The following is a 16,067-nucleotide window of genomic DNA, read 5'->3' as shown; positions in this document are numbered from 1 at the left end:
CATGAGCCCCCACGCCCCTGGCGGAACAAAGCCACTGGGTCCAGGACTCAAACCGCGGTTGACTACATGGGAGTTCAGCGATATAGCCATTACACTAACTGCTGGTCCCTATGCTCCTTTGCTTTTTGTTAAACAAAAGTTTTTAATGTCAGCGATGTCCAATTTAACACTTTTTTTAAAGAGATTTTTTTGCTATAGGGTGTGTGTGATTGGAGAGACAGAGACGGAAAGTGAGAAATAGCCCCCACCCCCCAGGGCGAATGGCCACGTGGCAATCCCTTCTCCTCCATTCTCCTCCTGGGATCTTAGGCATACACACACACATATGCCTGGTGTGAGTTTGAAGGCATCAGACCCTTGACCTCAACTGTGGCCAACCATGTAGGAGTCCAGTGACATAATCACTACACCATCTGTTGGGCCCCAATTTATCACTTTATTTATTTATTTTAAGAGAGATTTTTGCTACAGGTCATGTGTGCTTGACAGAGAAACAGAAATTGAGAAATCACCCCAAGAGGGATAGTCATGCTGCAGTCTCTTCTCATCCATTCTCCTCTCGGGATCTTGGGCACACACACCCACGTACCCAGTGTGTTTCAAGCTGCTGGGTCTGGGACTCAAACCATGGTCAACTATGTGGAAGTCCAGCAACGTAAACATTACACCATCTGCTGGTCCCCAATTTATCACTTTTTAATGCTGTATCTTCAAAAAATATTTTTGTTAGGTTGATTCTTGCTTTTTAATGCCCTGTTTAGAAACTCTTTTCGACTCCTCATTTTTTTTTTTTTTTTGTCTTACAACCCCTATTTCTTTTGCCAGTTGGACTATATACCTAAGTCAATTTGTTGTCTCGAATGAGAGAATGGAAATCAGGTCAGGCTAACTCTGCGTGAGGCAGGAAGTGTTACACAGTTAAATGAGGAAGATGAAGGCAGTAAATTTGTGGAATCGGCTTAAGCAGGCAGTGGTCCAATACTTTTAGATTTTTAGTTCAAGGATCTGAAAAGGTTGATGTGTTGTAGAGGCTTCGTGATTAGGCGACTAGATAATGAACTGTATTGCCGTCCAGCTAACATATCTGCATTGTATCTCTTAGTGTTTTGAGAGGCTCGTCAAACTCCTTTGTGAAACCAAACTCTTCCATGTTCATTATCCTTGATCTGTTGCCTGGACACATCAAAATCAATAACATTCGTGTTCTAGAGACATCATGCTAATGTTTAGTGGCCATCATTTTTTCTTTTAGGTGCTCAAAACCCATCATCCCAATAATCCTCTTTTGACCATATCCAGGAAATAAAACCTCTATTTGGAATAACATTTACCCATCCCTGATCCTCTGACTCCTCCCTCATTCTCCATAAATTTCCTAAAAAAAGAGCAATATCAAAAATTCCATGATCTCATCTGTTTTCCTACAGGCCAGGGTAAATGTTTGGGTCTGCTTTTCATAATGAGACCCTGGCAGGGCCTGGCTGAACTGCTCGGGCAGTAGGGACCATAGCCAGTCAGGAGTTGGCAAGAGGCTAATACATGCTGGGAGAAGGCCAGCCCCTGTAAACTCTGGGGAGGGCAGAAGCCCGTGTCTTTAAGTGAGTTTAGGTCAGGTAGTAGCGGCTCTGGAGGCCATGGGTCTCTGAGGCTTTCTTGGAAGGCAGAACAACTGTATAGGGAAAACATACTTCCATGCTAGGGTGTTCCAGGTGACTTACTCTTGCAACATTGGGATGGCAGGAAGGGAGTGGGGTCTCCTGAGAGCTAGTAGTCAGGAACAAGTTGGGAAATAGCCATCCAACTCTTAGGATAAACTGGGTGGGAGTGAGCAGGATGGAGCTGCAGAAATGCCCTCGGGCCTGCACCCTCAGGATCAGGGCCAATGATCACGGGGCAACAGAAACAGTGGTCTCTTGGGAGCCAAGAACCTGAGTCTAATCCTGGCTCTACCACTTATTATTATTCTTGTTTATCATTAGGCAAGATGATGCCTTATCCTGAGATTGACAAGAAGATCAAATAGGATATGTAGAAAATGCCAGTGTTTTCTCATTTTCCTACCGTTTCTTTGGCTCTTCCTTCCTGGTGCTATCATCAACAGATAGATTTTAGTCCTTATCCTTCCTGCCCACCTTGCAGCTCTAGCACCATTGAGTAGTTACAATGCTTCGCACAGAACATTCCCTTGGCTTTTATGGAGATCCCAACTATTTGATGACATCAGCTACCACATATGAGGGGTCTCTAAAGAGTTTGTGGAAAAATGCATATTATGAGAAAATCGTATGGATTTTAAAATGGTTTGCATCAAAGAAAACTCATACTTTAATTCCAGTTTTCTGTGAACTTTCTGCAGTTTCCTTGTATACACTGATGACTCCCATGTCTGTATTTCCAACACATATCGTATCTCTTTCTTTTTTAAAAAAATGACTTAATTTTATTTATCATTATTTTTTAAAAATTTGCTACAGGGCACTGTGTGCTCACCAGAGTCAGAGAGAGATAAAGTGAGAAAGTAAGCTACCAGGTCCGGGACTCAAACCAGTCGGCCATGTGAGAATCCAGCACCTCAACCACCATGCTGACTGTTGGCCCAACATATCTCTTTCTTAACAGCTGTATCCTTCTGCCTTCTGAATTTCCCACATCGATGTCCTACTAACAATTCAAACTCAACAATTTAACTTATTATCTTTTTCACCAATCCTTCCTTTCCTTGCCTGTATTCTTTATCCTGAGAACCAGTTATCAGTCTGTAAACTTGAAAGTCATGAGTTCAAGTGTTGTATTAGGGAGATGATCCCCAGAAGTACCAATAGGAATCAGAGAACTGAAATGGGGAAGAAAAGGAAACTAGTGTAGGGAGTTTACCAAGCCTGGTGCTACATGGACAACTGGAATGTAGTCCCACTGAAGAGCTTCAAGATAATGTGTAGAGTGACGCATCGCAAGGGGAAAAGGACCTGGGTATTGAGGTACCAATTCAGGTACCAACTCCTATCAATCATCAGCTGGTCTCAGTCATTAGCTGCTCCCTGGAACCTCTGAGCCACTGTATAGGTGTCAGCATTGGGTCTGGTCAACCAGAGAAAACCCTCAGGCAACGTGACACAGGTTCTGACAGTTTTGAGTCAGAAAGGGTGCTGTTGGGGCCAGCAAATGGCATGGTGGTTAAGGCATTGGACTCCCATATGGCCAACTGCAGTTCAAGTCCTGGACCCAGCAGCTTGAAAATCACTCAGGGCACATGTGCGTGCATGCCCAAAATCCTGAGAGGAGAATGGAGGAGAAGGGATTGTGGCATGACAACAACCTCAATCCACCTAGGGAGTGATTTCCCATGTCCCCTCTCTCTATCTCTCTCTGGTGAGTGCCTGTGCCCTATGACAAAAACCTAAAAAAAGAAAGGGGACCATTGTCTGGCACCCAGGGAAGACATCCTGTGTCTGGACTGCCCCTTTACTTGGGTAATTCCTACCTCCCTTTTAAGTTGCCTGGTCATCTGCCCCTTCTGTTGCCCTTCTGTCACTCTCACACACTCACCCTCCTCAGAGTCTGTATGACACATATTCCTCTCTTTCAGCACTGAGGGCCTTGTATTTTTTTTTTTTCCTTAATTGTGACCCTCTCTGGATGATGAATATCTTAGAACAGAAAACAAACCTTAATTCATCTTTATAGCTTCATAGTGTAGTGAATGAATGAATGAATGAAGCCACTTATTCCCTCTTGACTTTGGGAACCTCATTGACTATCCTCTGTCTCATTTCCATATCTAAACAATTTGGACTAATTAGCACTCAACCTCAAGGATGTTATGAGAATTATAGGAGACCATGTGTGTACTAGCCTCATAGTTTTATCATTGCAGTTCATGCCAGCTTAGCTTCTGGCTGCTTGAATCTCATCTCTGCCCAAAGAGCACTGGGGAATTAATGTCCCCTGGAGTAGTTCTCAACCCATGAGTTATGAGAGGTGGTAGTATACATATTCCAGCTCCCTCACCCTTTCAGGTGGGATCACCCTGAGTCTTTTGTTTAACACCACGTGCTAGAGTTACTCTGTAGATTAAACTCTGGTTACTCAGTGGTAACTGGCTTGACAAACATCATCCCTTCCCTCAAGTTTCTTAGATTCATCTCCTTAAGAAATTGCCGACCATACAGTTCTTGTCTTTGGGTTTGCTTCTAGGATGACCCAAACTCTGATAGTATGTGAAGCACTTGGCCCAGTGCATCACCCCCAGCAAGTTTCAGAACTGCTCTTGTGTCTGCCTTTATCAAGTTGTTGTTCATCAGAAGAAAGCAAGACCCCAGGAATAGCAGAGCAGCCATCTCCATCCTGGGCTCCTCCCTACAGTGCAGTGAGAAGCCCTGTGTGGGCACCACTAGTTACGAGAATGTTTTGATTCTAGCCAGTTTATGACAGGTGCTAACTTGTCCTTGAGGGAGTTTTAAAAAGCAGTCTAACTTAATGTCTTCAAAAAGTCCATAGAAGTCCAGAGACCTCCCTGAGTATACTGGGCACATGTGTGTACTCATAATCTGGGACTGGCTGAGGCTGGAGGTGGATAGTGCCATCAGGACCCTATTGGGTATTGTTTCTCTGTCTCTGTCTCTCACTCATAGAAGAAATAAATACATAGAACATATTCTAAAGTTTATGGAAAATGCACATTATGAAAAAACTACACATGGATTTCAATTTTTTTTGCATCAATATAAACTAGTACTTTAATTCCATTTCCCCTGAATGTTTTGAAGTCCCTTCCTGTATAGCACAGATGTACATGTGGTATGTAACAGATATGCTGTATATATCTGTGGTATTACAGTCCAGTGGGTGAGTGTTAATTAAGAGATTAAAAGTCTGAAAAAGCTAAGATACGTGGTTCCCAAGAGGCAGCAATGACTGCTGACACCACCCTGGCATTTGTCCATGCTGGGTGGCAGTGTTTAGTCTGTAGGGTTCATGTCCTCTTTCTGGAGTGAGGAGTTAACTGTTGAACTTTCATAAACTTGTTCGGTTAAGTTTGCCCAATGAGGCACCAAACTTTTTGGCAAAACATCCATCTGTATGTGGTTAAAGTTCCTGGTTCTTATTACAGCCAGACTTGGTTATGTTTCAAGAACCATAAGTCTTGGCTCTATGAACACCAGACACAGTGTCCTCTGAATCTTTCTTTCCTGACTTCGCTAACACTTCTCCAGGCAGACGGCACTGAACTTGCCAAGAAAAAAGGACCAAGTTCGTTTGTTAGTTCTAACCCACATTTCCTTTGTCAAAATATGGTCATTAAAGAGCTTAAAAATACAGCTTTCCTATAGACAGATAATGAACATGGGATTAAAGATTTATTTCACTCGTTAGAATATCAACAGATGACAGATGGATATGAGGGATTAATTTTATTAAGTACTCACCAGGCCAGCAGGTGGTATAGTGGTTAGGGTGCTAGACTCCCAACTGGCCAACCGTGGTTTGAGTCCTAGACCTGGTGGCTTACTTTCTCACTTTCCCTCTCTCTCTCTGGTGAATACACATGCCCTATAGCAAATTTTAAAATAACAAGTAATACTAAATAATTCTAAAATAATAATACTATATATGTGTTGTGTTCAAAGAAAGGCTGCTGAAATATGCTCCATGACTGAGATTCAAAACTGGTTCCTATCTTATGGACCATCAAGCCCTCGTCTTTAGAGTTGCTCTCTACTGGAGAGATGTTTTTGTCAATTATGCTTGGAAGATTATATTTGGATATTTTGGACAGTTTTTCTTAAGCTGTCCAGATTCATCGTAACATATTCAGTAGCAGTCTAGTTGAGCTATCAAATATTAACAAACTTTATTTCTGCATTTTCCCTTTTGCATGTCTGAAAAACCTGAATTAACTCATGTATTGAACATCAAAGGCAGCCGGGAATTAGGTACAGTCATTGATTTGCTATAAATGTTTATAACACCCTCTCATGAAGTATTTGCCAAATGCCATAGTAGAAGTATTCCCATGTGGCTATTTTCAAACTATCAACATGATGCTGTTGAAAGCTGAGATGAGGTGAGACTTTTGCAACCACTATGGTGAGATGATGTTTTCGGGTTCCAGCAAGTCGTGTGCTACAGTAGAAGTTCTATTATATGAGAACCGTGGTGTTCAGCTTACTTTCCAAGGCTGTATAATCATGAGTGGCCATGAGGTGAACACCTCTAAGGATCCCTAAAGATCAGTTTACCTAGTGGTTCTGAAAATTGAATCCCTGGAATGCTGGTAATCCGTGAGGGTCCCTCAAGGGTTACACAAACTTTGATTTAAAATTCTTCTAAGTTACACTTTTTAAAAAATGCACATACAGGGGGACCAGCAGTTAGCATAATGGCTATGTCGCTGGACTCCCATGTAGTCGACCGCGGTTTGCGTCCCGGACCCGGTGGCTTAAACTCATGCCGGGTGCGTGTGTGTGCGTGCCCAAGATCCTGAGAGGAGAATGGAGGAGAAGGAATTGCGGCGTGGCCATCCTCCCTGGAGGGTGATTTCTCGCTTTCTGTCTCTCTGTCTCTGTCTGTCTGTCTGTCTGGCGAGCACACGCGCCCTATAGCAAAAAACCTCTCCAAAAAAAAAAAAAAAAAAAAAAAAGCACATACAGGGCCTATTGGTGGCTTGGTGGTTGTGGTGGCTGGATCCCACATGGCCAATTGTATGGTTAGAGTCTTGGACCCAGCAACTTGAGGAACACATTGGGTTATGTGCATGCCCCAAATCCCAAGAGAATGGAGGAAAAGAAATTGCAGCATGCCCATCCACTCTGGGAGGTGCTTTCTCTCTTGCTCTCTGTTTCTCTCTAGTGAGCACATGCACCCTAAAGCAAAAACTAAAACAAAACAAAACACATGTAACAAATGTACCAAGGAGTAGTTGGGACTGATGCACACCAAGTTTAGAATTCTTCTAACTGACCAGAACGGGTATGATGGGGAGGAAGCCACAGAGGTGGGAAATACAAAGAGATGTGATATATCTTTAAACCTTTTTGTATATCTTAAACATTGCATACTACATTCTCAAAACACACCTACTTTGTATTTTGTATCACATTTCAAAACATTTTTAAAAACGCTGACAAATTGTGCTGCCGAATTAACTTACTTTTTTTTTTTTTTGAGAGAGATTTTCACTGTAGGGCGCGTGCGCTCGCCAGACAGACAGAGAGAGACATAGAGACAGAAAGCGAGAAATCACCCCCCAGGGGGGATGGTCACGCCGCAATCCCTTCTCCTCCATTCTCCTCTCAGGATCTTGGGCACGCACGCACGCACACGCGCCCGGCGTGAGTTTTAAGCCACCGGGTCCGGGACACGAACCGCGGTCGACTACGTGGGAGTCCAGCGACATAGCCATTACACTAACTGCTGGTTCCCGAATTAACTTACTTTTGAACCCATGTCATTAAACATTTTGCAATGATGCATGGTATGCTGGACAAAAACACTGAACTGTCAGGAAGAATCTTGTTTTCTTTTGTTTAATAATGTGGTGGAATGCCTTTTTATATTTTTCAATGATTTCAAACTTACACAAAAGTTGGAAGCATAATACAAAGATGTTTATATGCCATTTATCCAGATGGACACATTGTTAACATTTTGCCACATTTCTTTCTGTCTCCATCTCCACACATGTGTGGGTTTGTGTACACACAGGCCTTTTTCTAACCATGGAACAGTAAGTTACCTTCTTATTCATTCCTCACTGTTTACTTCTTAAGAACAAAGACATGTTCTCACATCACCATGATAGTCATCAAATGAAGAAAATTTATTTTATAAGCGTTTTTAAAGAATTATTTTATTTAACTTTATTCATTTACTTATTTTAATTTGACCACAGGGACAGAGCGAGAGTGAGCGAGCGAGCGAATTTGACCACAGGGACAGAGCGAGAGTGAGCGGAGCGAGCGAGCAAGGGAAAGTGAGAAAGCAAGCCACCAGGTCCAGGACTCATGGTCCCCCATATAGAAGTCCAGTGCCACCTGCCAACCCCAAATTCAGGAAATTTAACATTGATACAATGACTTTAATCTATTCCGTACCCCAACTAATGCCTCTTGTAGCTTCCCCCCCCTTTTCTTTTTTGGTTTAGGATCCAAGCTAGGATCATTCATTGAATTTGATCATCATTTCTCCTTAGACTCCTTTGATCCAAAATGAATCAGGTTTGTTTTTTTTTTTTCTTTCAAGACAGTACCTTCTTTTTTATTTTTTTTTGTAGTTTTAATTTTTTTTCCTTATTTCTTCCATTAAAGGGGGGGGACACCCAAACAGGATTTTTCACACCATGATCTACTCCCAGCCCCTCCTTAGCCAGCCAGGATCATGGTCACACACAGGCATGGCCAGGGAGCCCTCGGGATATGACCCCGGGGCTGTCCATGTGGGCTCCACTTCCTTTTCCATTGCGCAGCTGTCTGGCCACAGGTCCTTGGCATTTCTGGGGAGTTCAGGCCAGTTGTTAGGGGGAGTGTCCCCCGTTCGGGTGTGTTTGGTGCTCCTCACAAGTGGATTCAGGTTCTGCACTTTGGGCAGGAGTGTCTTGGAAACACGCCGTGCCCCAGATCAGGAGGCACATGTGGTGGGTTTTTTTTTTTTTTTTTTTTTTTAGAGGTTTTTGCTATAGGGCGCGTGCGCTCACCAGACAGAGACAGAGAGACAGAGAGACAGAAAGCGAGAAATCACCCCCTCCCCAGGGGGGATGTGGTGGGTTTGTTTTATTACCAGCACAGTCAGTGCAGCCAAGCAGTGTGTCCGCTAAGGATCTCTGCAGGGAGAGTTTGGGAGAGTTGGGTCTGCCTAAAATTGAAAGATGAATCCAGGGGGGATTATTCAGACTTTTCTGGCTCTGAGAATGTCGTTCAGCTGGGTGAGCCGACTGCTGTCTAAGCTGGGAGGCATTTCTGTGGCCGAGACAGGCCGCATCAGCAGCCCTCAGGGCTGGAGCTGTGAATCCATCTGCGGGTGCGCATCCTGGTGCGCGGTGCCCTGGTGTGCAAAAAGCTGAGCCGTCGCCAGGCCGGCCCCTGGGAGCGCTGCCCAGGGTGGCTGTCCTCTGCTCTGGTGACGCGAGGTTGGTGCCGTGTGGCTTTTCTGAGGTTTCCCGACTTTCCCGTGTAAAGTGAAGATGGTCTGTGTCCGGAGCCAAGGCTGCTGCAGCGCCCGCCACAAACCACGCAAGGCCTGCCCGGCTGGGGCCGCAGCCTGTTGGAGGAAAACAGGAAATGAGAACATGGGCTCTTTCCGCACGGCTAGTGATGCGTTTCTCGGTGTTTCCATGGGTTTGAATAGCAGGGTCTTTTTCCTTCATGGAGCGAAGCACCCAAGCTAGTGAAGATGCACATCAATAAACAGCACTCGATGGTGGCGATCTAGCGTCCACACTGCTCCGGGTCAGGGCAGAGCCTCCCACCGACACCAGCCACAGACTAATGGGCCGAGAAACACACGGGGTGGGCAGGGCGGGTGTCACGGGCTCGTCCATGGCTTTATAGATGCGCTGGGCGCGCTGGTGGCGGCAGACCAGGCTCTGCCCTGTTCTGGGGGAGCACAGACCGAGGACTGGAAACAGCAGCCGTAACGTTAATGCAGCAGTCAGGGGCCATGGACTCCAGAAACGGAGGGGCTAATGGTGGGCGAGAGAGAAGCCGGGACAGAGGAGAGTCTGTCTGAGCTGAGAGCTTGCTGGCGGATAATAGGGATCACTGGGTAGTGAAGAGAGAGACTGGCTGATGGTGCAGACACGGGAGGTGCGGTGGATGGGGTGGGCTCAGGGCAGGGGGCGGAAATGGCCAGAACGGTTTGCATTTGGGGACAAACCCCCTAGGCCATGTCAGAGTCCAGACTTTGTGTTCTGATGTCAGGGGCGTCTGGGTTTTAGAACAGGATTTCCCAAACTTGAGGAAAGGGTTGCTGGGAGGGAAAAGACCCAGCTTCTCACTTCGGAGGGTGCTTACTTACCAGTGGCGAGGTATGGAGGTTGGAGGCTACACTCCTGAGGGTGGGCAGCGCTGACCCCAGGGAAGACTGAACTAGGAGACAAGAAAAGCCCCAGGGCAGGGCCTGCTAGCCTCCTGCGGCTGCTGGATTGGCCTAGGCTACTCGTGGGCTGCCCCACCAGATTTAGGGACATCCCTTAATCACTTTTACTCTCTAAAGATGTTTAAGATTTTATTCTGAAATAATGTCAGACTTCTAGAATAGTTGCAAAAATAGTTCCGAGAACTCCCTTATCCCATCATCTAGATTCAGTGCTGGATCATTTTTTAGAAGTTTATTTCTTCATTTCTGCCATGGCAGAGAGAGACAGACAGCCCCAAATAGGGTCTTCATCCACCATACACCTCCAGCCCACCATACACCTCCAGCCTCTGCCAGCGCAGGCCATGAGCACACTTGGGCACCAGGCATGTATGAGGAGGCCTCGGGATGTGAACTCAAGACCTTCCCAATGTGGGTGGAGCACGGAGGAGCATTGCATTACCTTTGTGCCGCCGTCCAGCTCAGTGCCATTCTGCCTCAGTTGGTATGCCATTCTCTGAGCCAGCGGAGCCTAGACTGCAGACTCATACCCCTTTATCACTTACTGTGTCATACAGTTCTGCAGAGCAAGGGTGTGCGTTAACATGCCCACCGTCCTACGATCCGAGCCTGGGGCTTCATCTTTGATACGGTATTTTTAGCTAAACCACAGATACCAATTTTATCCATTTCCCCAGTAATGTCCTGTATAGCATGTTTCTCCCTCTAGTCTAAAAATCAGTCCAGGATCATGTTTTTTTGTTGTTGTTGTTTGTTTTTAGGATGGGGAAGTGGTTGTTAGGTCTCATGTAACCTTTGTTGTTTTTTTTAAAATTATTTATTTTCTTGATTTATTATTTTACATTTGCTGTAAGATATGGGTACTCACCAGAGAGAGAGAGAGAGAGAAGGAAGGTGAGAAAGCAAGCCACCAGGTCTGGAACTGAACTGCAGTTGTCCATGTGGGAATCTAGCGCCTTAACCACTGTACCACCTGCTGGCCCTCAAACCTTTTTTTTCTTTTATTTTTTCTTGGAGAGGTTTTTGCTATAGGGCGTGTGCGCTCGCTAGACAGACAGAGACAGAGAGACAGAAAGCGAGAAATCACCCCCCAGGGGGGATGGTCACGCCGCAATCCCTTCTCCTCCATTCTCCTCTCGGGATCTTGGGTACGCACGTACACGCGCCCGGCGTGAGTTTTAAGCCACTGGGTCTGGGACGTGAACCACGGTTGACTACATGGGAGTCCAGCGACATAGCCATTACTAACTGCTGGTCCCAAACGTTTTTAAATCTAGAGTCATTCCTCAGCCTTTCTTTTGTCTTTTGGATACTGCATGTTGTAGAATCCAGGCCAGTTCTTTTATGGAATGTCCCTCAATGAGCTGTATCTGATTTCCTTGGAATTGGATTCTCTGTGCAAACCTTCTGTTGGAATCCCCTGTAACTGATTCTGTGCTTGTCTCAGGACACCACGTCTGTAGGAACCGGCATCTGTCTGCTCTTGAGGATGCTGGTCGTGATTACCTGGCCAAGGTGTTGGCTAGTTTCTTCACATACAGTTATCGTCCCCTTGCAACTCACAAACAACCTGTGAGGATCCAGCTCCCTTAACCGTTAGGCCATGGGTCCAGTCCCTGTTGAAGGTTTTTGAAACTCAGTAGTTGAATTTAAAAAGTCATACCTAGGGGCCAGGAGATGGCGTAGCAGTAATGTTGCTAGACTTCCGCGTGGCTGGCTGAGGTTTGAGTCCCAGACCTAGTAGCTTAAAACTCACACCAGGCGCTTGTGTGTGCGTGCCCAAGATCCCAGAGGGAGATGGAGAAGAGATTGTGCCATGGCCATCCCCCTGGGCGATGATTTCTCACTTTACCTCTCACTGTCTCTGTCTCTCTCTCTGGTGAGTGCACACACCCTGAGGCAAAACCCCCTAAAAATAAGTCACAACTACAAAAAAAAAAAAAAAAAAAGTCACAACTGATTTCAAAGTGGTCTTAAGCAGCATACACATAAAAATATGCAACAAAATGTTTCTGGAAAGAGCCAGATTATATCTATTTCAAGGACCCAACCTCAAAGGCCAAGTGGACTGACACACATATGTAATCCTGGAATCTTGAGAGGCTCAGTCTAAAGAGTTGCAATAGAACCTCGAATAAATAAATAGTTAGTTTGGGGGCTATGTGGTCTCTGGTGCCACTATTCAATTCTGCCAACGTGGGTGGAAACAGCTCTAGATAATTTTGTCGTCGTCTTTTTCTTCAACAAGGTCTTGTCACATAGCAGTCCTCCTGCCTCAGCCTCCCAGCTGGGATTACAATTATGTGTCACCGTGCTTGGTTCTTTTCCAGACAGCGCCTTGCTCTATTGCCCATGTCAAGGTCAAGTTGCACACGCCCCCACACCCAGCCTTTAGGTTGGACTAGGAATTGAACTCGGTCCCTCCCTGTGGCCCCAGCCTAAGAGCACAGTGTCTTTGCAGCATGCAACACTGAGCTGAGCCAGCGTGGATGCCGTGTAACCGTGTTTCAGTAAAACTTCATTTCCCAGAGCATGCAGCAGGTACACATGTCCCCCAGCCTCTCTTGATATGGGTCATGCGCAGGAAAGCAGAATGCTGGGAAAGAGCCTGCAGGATAGAACAGAATAGCAGCAGACAGTAGCGAGGCACAGACATGTCTTTAGGGACCTGCTGAGGACATTAAAGGTGCCGTGGTCCAAGGCCCGAGTGGTGTGGAGAATGGGAAGGAAGATGAGAGACACTCAGACCTGAAGACTCAGCAGAACTGCAGAGTGATGGATGTGCCGGGGACAGGGAGGGGGGGAGCCGAGGTCCCTCCCTGTGAGTTTTCAAGCCTGGGGTTGTCATTAACAGAAGCGAGAGCAAGGACTTCAGAGGAACGGAATGTTAAGTGGAAAGTCAGCATTTGGAGCTAAATTTGAGAGAAAGAAACCAAAAATGAATGCTCATTGTAATAGTTTTTTTGTAGACAGGCATTTCCAGTCTAGAAAAAGGAGGTAGGACGGGATGAAGCAGACTCCACAAACCCTTCGTTTTGGTTTTTGTTTTATTTTTGTTAAAGCCAGAGAAACTACGTGGTTGAAATCTGGAAATAATGTTCAAGTCTGCTGACGGAATGATTTGATCTGCCTGTTTGTATACCTTGGTGCAATAATAAAGGTATGGAAAATAGTTTTTAAAAACAGGAAACAGAAAACACTCCTAACGAAGAGAATAGGGTGTGACTGGAAAACGGGGTCTGTGGAAAAAAAGCCTGGTTAAAATAGAAGCTTCCAGCTGCAGGCGAGCCTCCTGTGCCACACAGAGCTATGCCAGGACAGACAGGTGAAATGGAGATATGTAAGGAGAAGTCCATAGTCCATCCAGACACTGTCTCCCAACTGGGTATCGCCCCAAATAATGGAGTGTCAGCTCTGTAATATCGTCATACCCAGGACCCTCCCATTGGGGTTAGGCCAGGGAGGATTGTGAGGACATTGGTTTAGCCCATGATTGAAACAGATAGAAGCTATCTTTTCTGTTTTCAACAAAGAACAGCTTTCTGGAGACAAGTAAGAGGATAAGGTCTTCAGGAAGATAAAAGCATTACCTTCTAGTCTTCCCTTTGCTGGAGGGTGGGCTATCACTGCCACCCAAAGAGAGGGAGGCTTGTTTTACCAGGGTAAACAGCTTGGGGGGGATTCTCAAGACAATCTTATCCACTTTCCTATTGTCCGCTGTCACTAGAGGTCAGTAGGAGCTGATTGTAGAGAGTCATAAACCATCTCAGTCTAAAGAAAGAGCGCCTGTGGCGGCTTGATCTCAGACTCAAGGCAGACATATTTTTTTAATGCTTATGAGATGTGTTCTGGCTTCTATGAGGAGGACTCAGAGGAAAAGGCAAGCTGGTTTAGGATTAAGAACAAGATTCAAAGAGGAGTCAAAGGCAGAGGAACCATAGTGAAGGGGCCACGTGTTTTAGAATAACCCAAAGAGGAGCCGTAAGGCAAAGGAAGAAGAAGAGACCATGCACCCCAGAGAACACAAGCTCTTGACACTGGGATCAGGAGCTAGAGAGAGGCTAGGATGCCTTAGGGCCGGTGAACCCAAGACCATGTACTTTCTCTGAGTCCATCGGGGTGTAGCAGACCACACGGAACTGAACCACGTGCTTCTCAAACCAGGACTGGGAGAAGGTGGGAGAGGGCTGAAAGCAGTCGTGGAAGCGAGTTCACTGTGCTGTGAGCCTGGAGGTGATCCTATCTGCTGCCCAGCAGTGCCCTAAGACCAGGCTGTGCACATTGTCGTGCTCTGGCCTTACCCCTTCCTGGGGAGGAAGAAGTCTAAGGGCAAAACTTCTTGGTTTGTTTTTGTTTTTGTTTTATTGAGAGATTTTTTTTTTTGCTACAGGGCATGTGCACTCACTGGAGAGACAAAGACAGAGAGACCAAAAGCAAGAAATCCCTCCACCGGGGACATGGCCACAACACAATCCCTCCTCCTCCATTCTTCTCTTGGGATTTTGGGTATGCATGCACTTGAAACAGCATGTGTTTCAAGCCCCGCTGGCTCTAGGACTCGAACCATGGTTGGCAATGTAGGAGTCCAACGCCTTAACCACTATACCACCTGCTGGCCCCGGGCTGTACCAGTCTTAAGCCCACTTTCTCCTCTCATTCTTTTTTTGTTTGTTTGCTTGTTTGTTTTTGGAGAGGTTTTTGCTATAGGGCGCGTGCGCTCGCCAGACAGACAGAGACATAGAGACAGAAAGTGAGAAATCACCCCCCCCCGGGGGGGGGGGGGGCAGGCCGCAAGCCCTCCTCCATTCTCCTTGGGATCTTGGGCACGCACGCACACGCGCCCGGCGTGAGTTCTAAGCCACTGGGTCCGGGATGTGAACCACGGTCGACTACGTGGGAGTCCAGTGACATAGCCATTATGCTAACTGCTGGTTCCCTCCCCTCTCATTCTTGACCCCTCCAGATATCAGAACTCTGGAGTCCCCTTCCTATGCGGCCCAACCCAAGCCTGTTTCCACTGCCTGACAGGGTGTCTCCCAGCTCCCTCTGCCCAAGAGCTGTCTCTGCGCCTGGAATAGCATCCATAGACTGGCAGGTGGGAGGGGTAGACAGAGCTTGGACATGAAGGCTGGGGTGTCCGAGTGCTGTCAGAAGGAAGAGAGGAGAGACAAGCCCAGAGGCTGGTTGGGATCCCTGGGTGTTCAGGTACAAAATTCCACAGAGTCTGATGATTTTAAGTGCAGAGCGGGCTTTCCAAGTTCGTATGAAGGCACGTCTGTTATAGTAGGAGAATGAAACATATTTTAGTTTACAGTACATAATTTTTTTTTAAGTTTACATTTTTCTTCTGAGAGAGAAAAGAGCACCCCCCAACAGGGTCTTTACACCACTATTTCAACCCCAGTCTCAGCCGGCCCCGATCACAGGCATGTGCACGCACACCTGGCATGTCCAGGGATGCCTCAGTATACGAACCTGTAACTTCCCATGTGGTCCAGCATCCAAGTTTTGCATTTCTGCTGTGCTCTTGGCTGGGCCCCAGCACTTTACGGTTTTGATTTGTCACATTTAATATTCAGACATCAAGTACATCTGTCTATCTTCTTGCCTCCATCTGACTTCTTGCCCAGGCCCTGAAGATGTTAGTGTCCACCTGGCAACCCTTTGGGAGGCAGGAGGATCCAAATAAGGTCAATGTCTCCACAGTCCACTCAGACCATGTGCCCATGGGCTCCTTGACCCTATATCCCTTGTTCTTTTCCTTCTAGAAGTCTGACCCTTGGCTATCATGACCTGCAGCAGTTTGTACTCACCCTTAAATCCAGTCAGAGGTCGAGGGGTAAGGGGTGATTTTGCTGCTGCCCTCTGCTTTGGGCTAGCTGCAATTGCCCTCTCTGGCCTCACTTCAGGACTTGGCCAGACACGAGTAAGAGGTTACAAGCGGTGTAGACCACTGAGAGGAAAACTGTAAGCGT

Source organism: Tupaia chinensis, unplaced genomic scaffold, assembly GCF_000334495.1.
Source record: "Tupaia chinensis unplaced genomic scaffold, TupChi_1.0 Scaffold142716_1, whole genome shotgun sequence".
Classification (NCBI taxonomy): Eukaryota; Metazoa; Chordata; class Mammalia; order Scandentia; family Tupaiidae; genus Tupaia; species Tupaia belangeri.
This window is presented reverse-complemented; position numbering follows the sequence as displayed.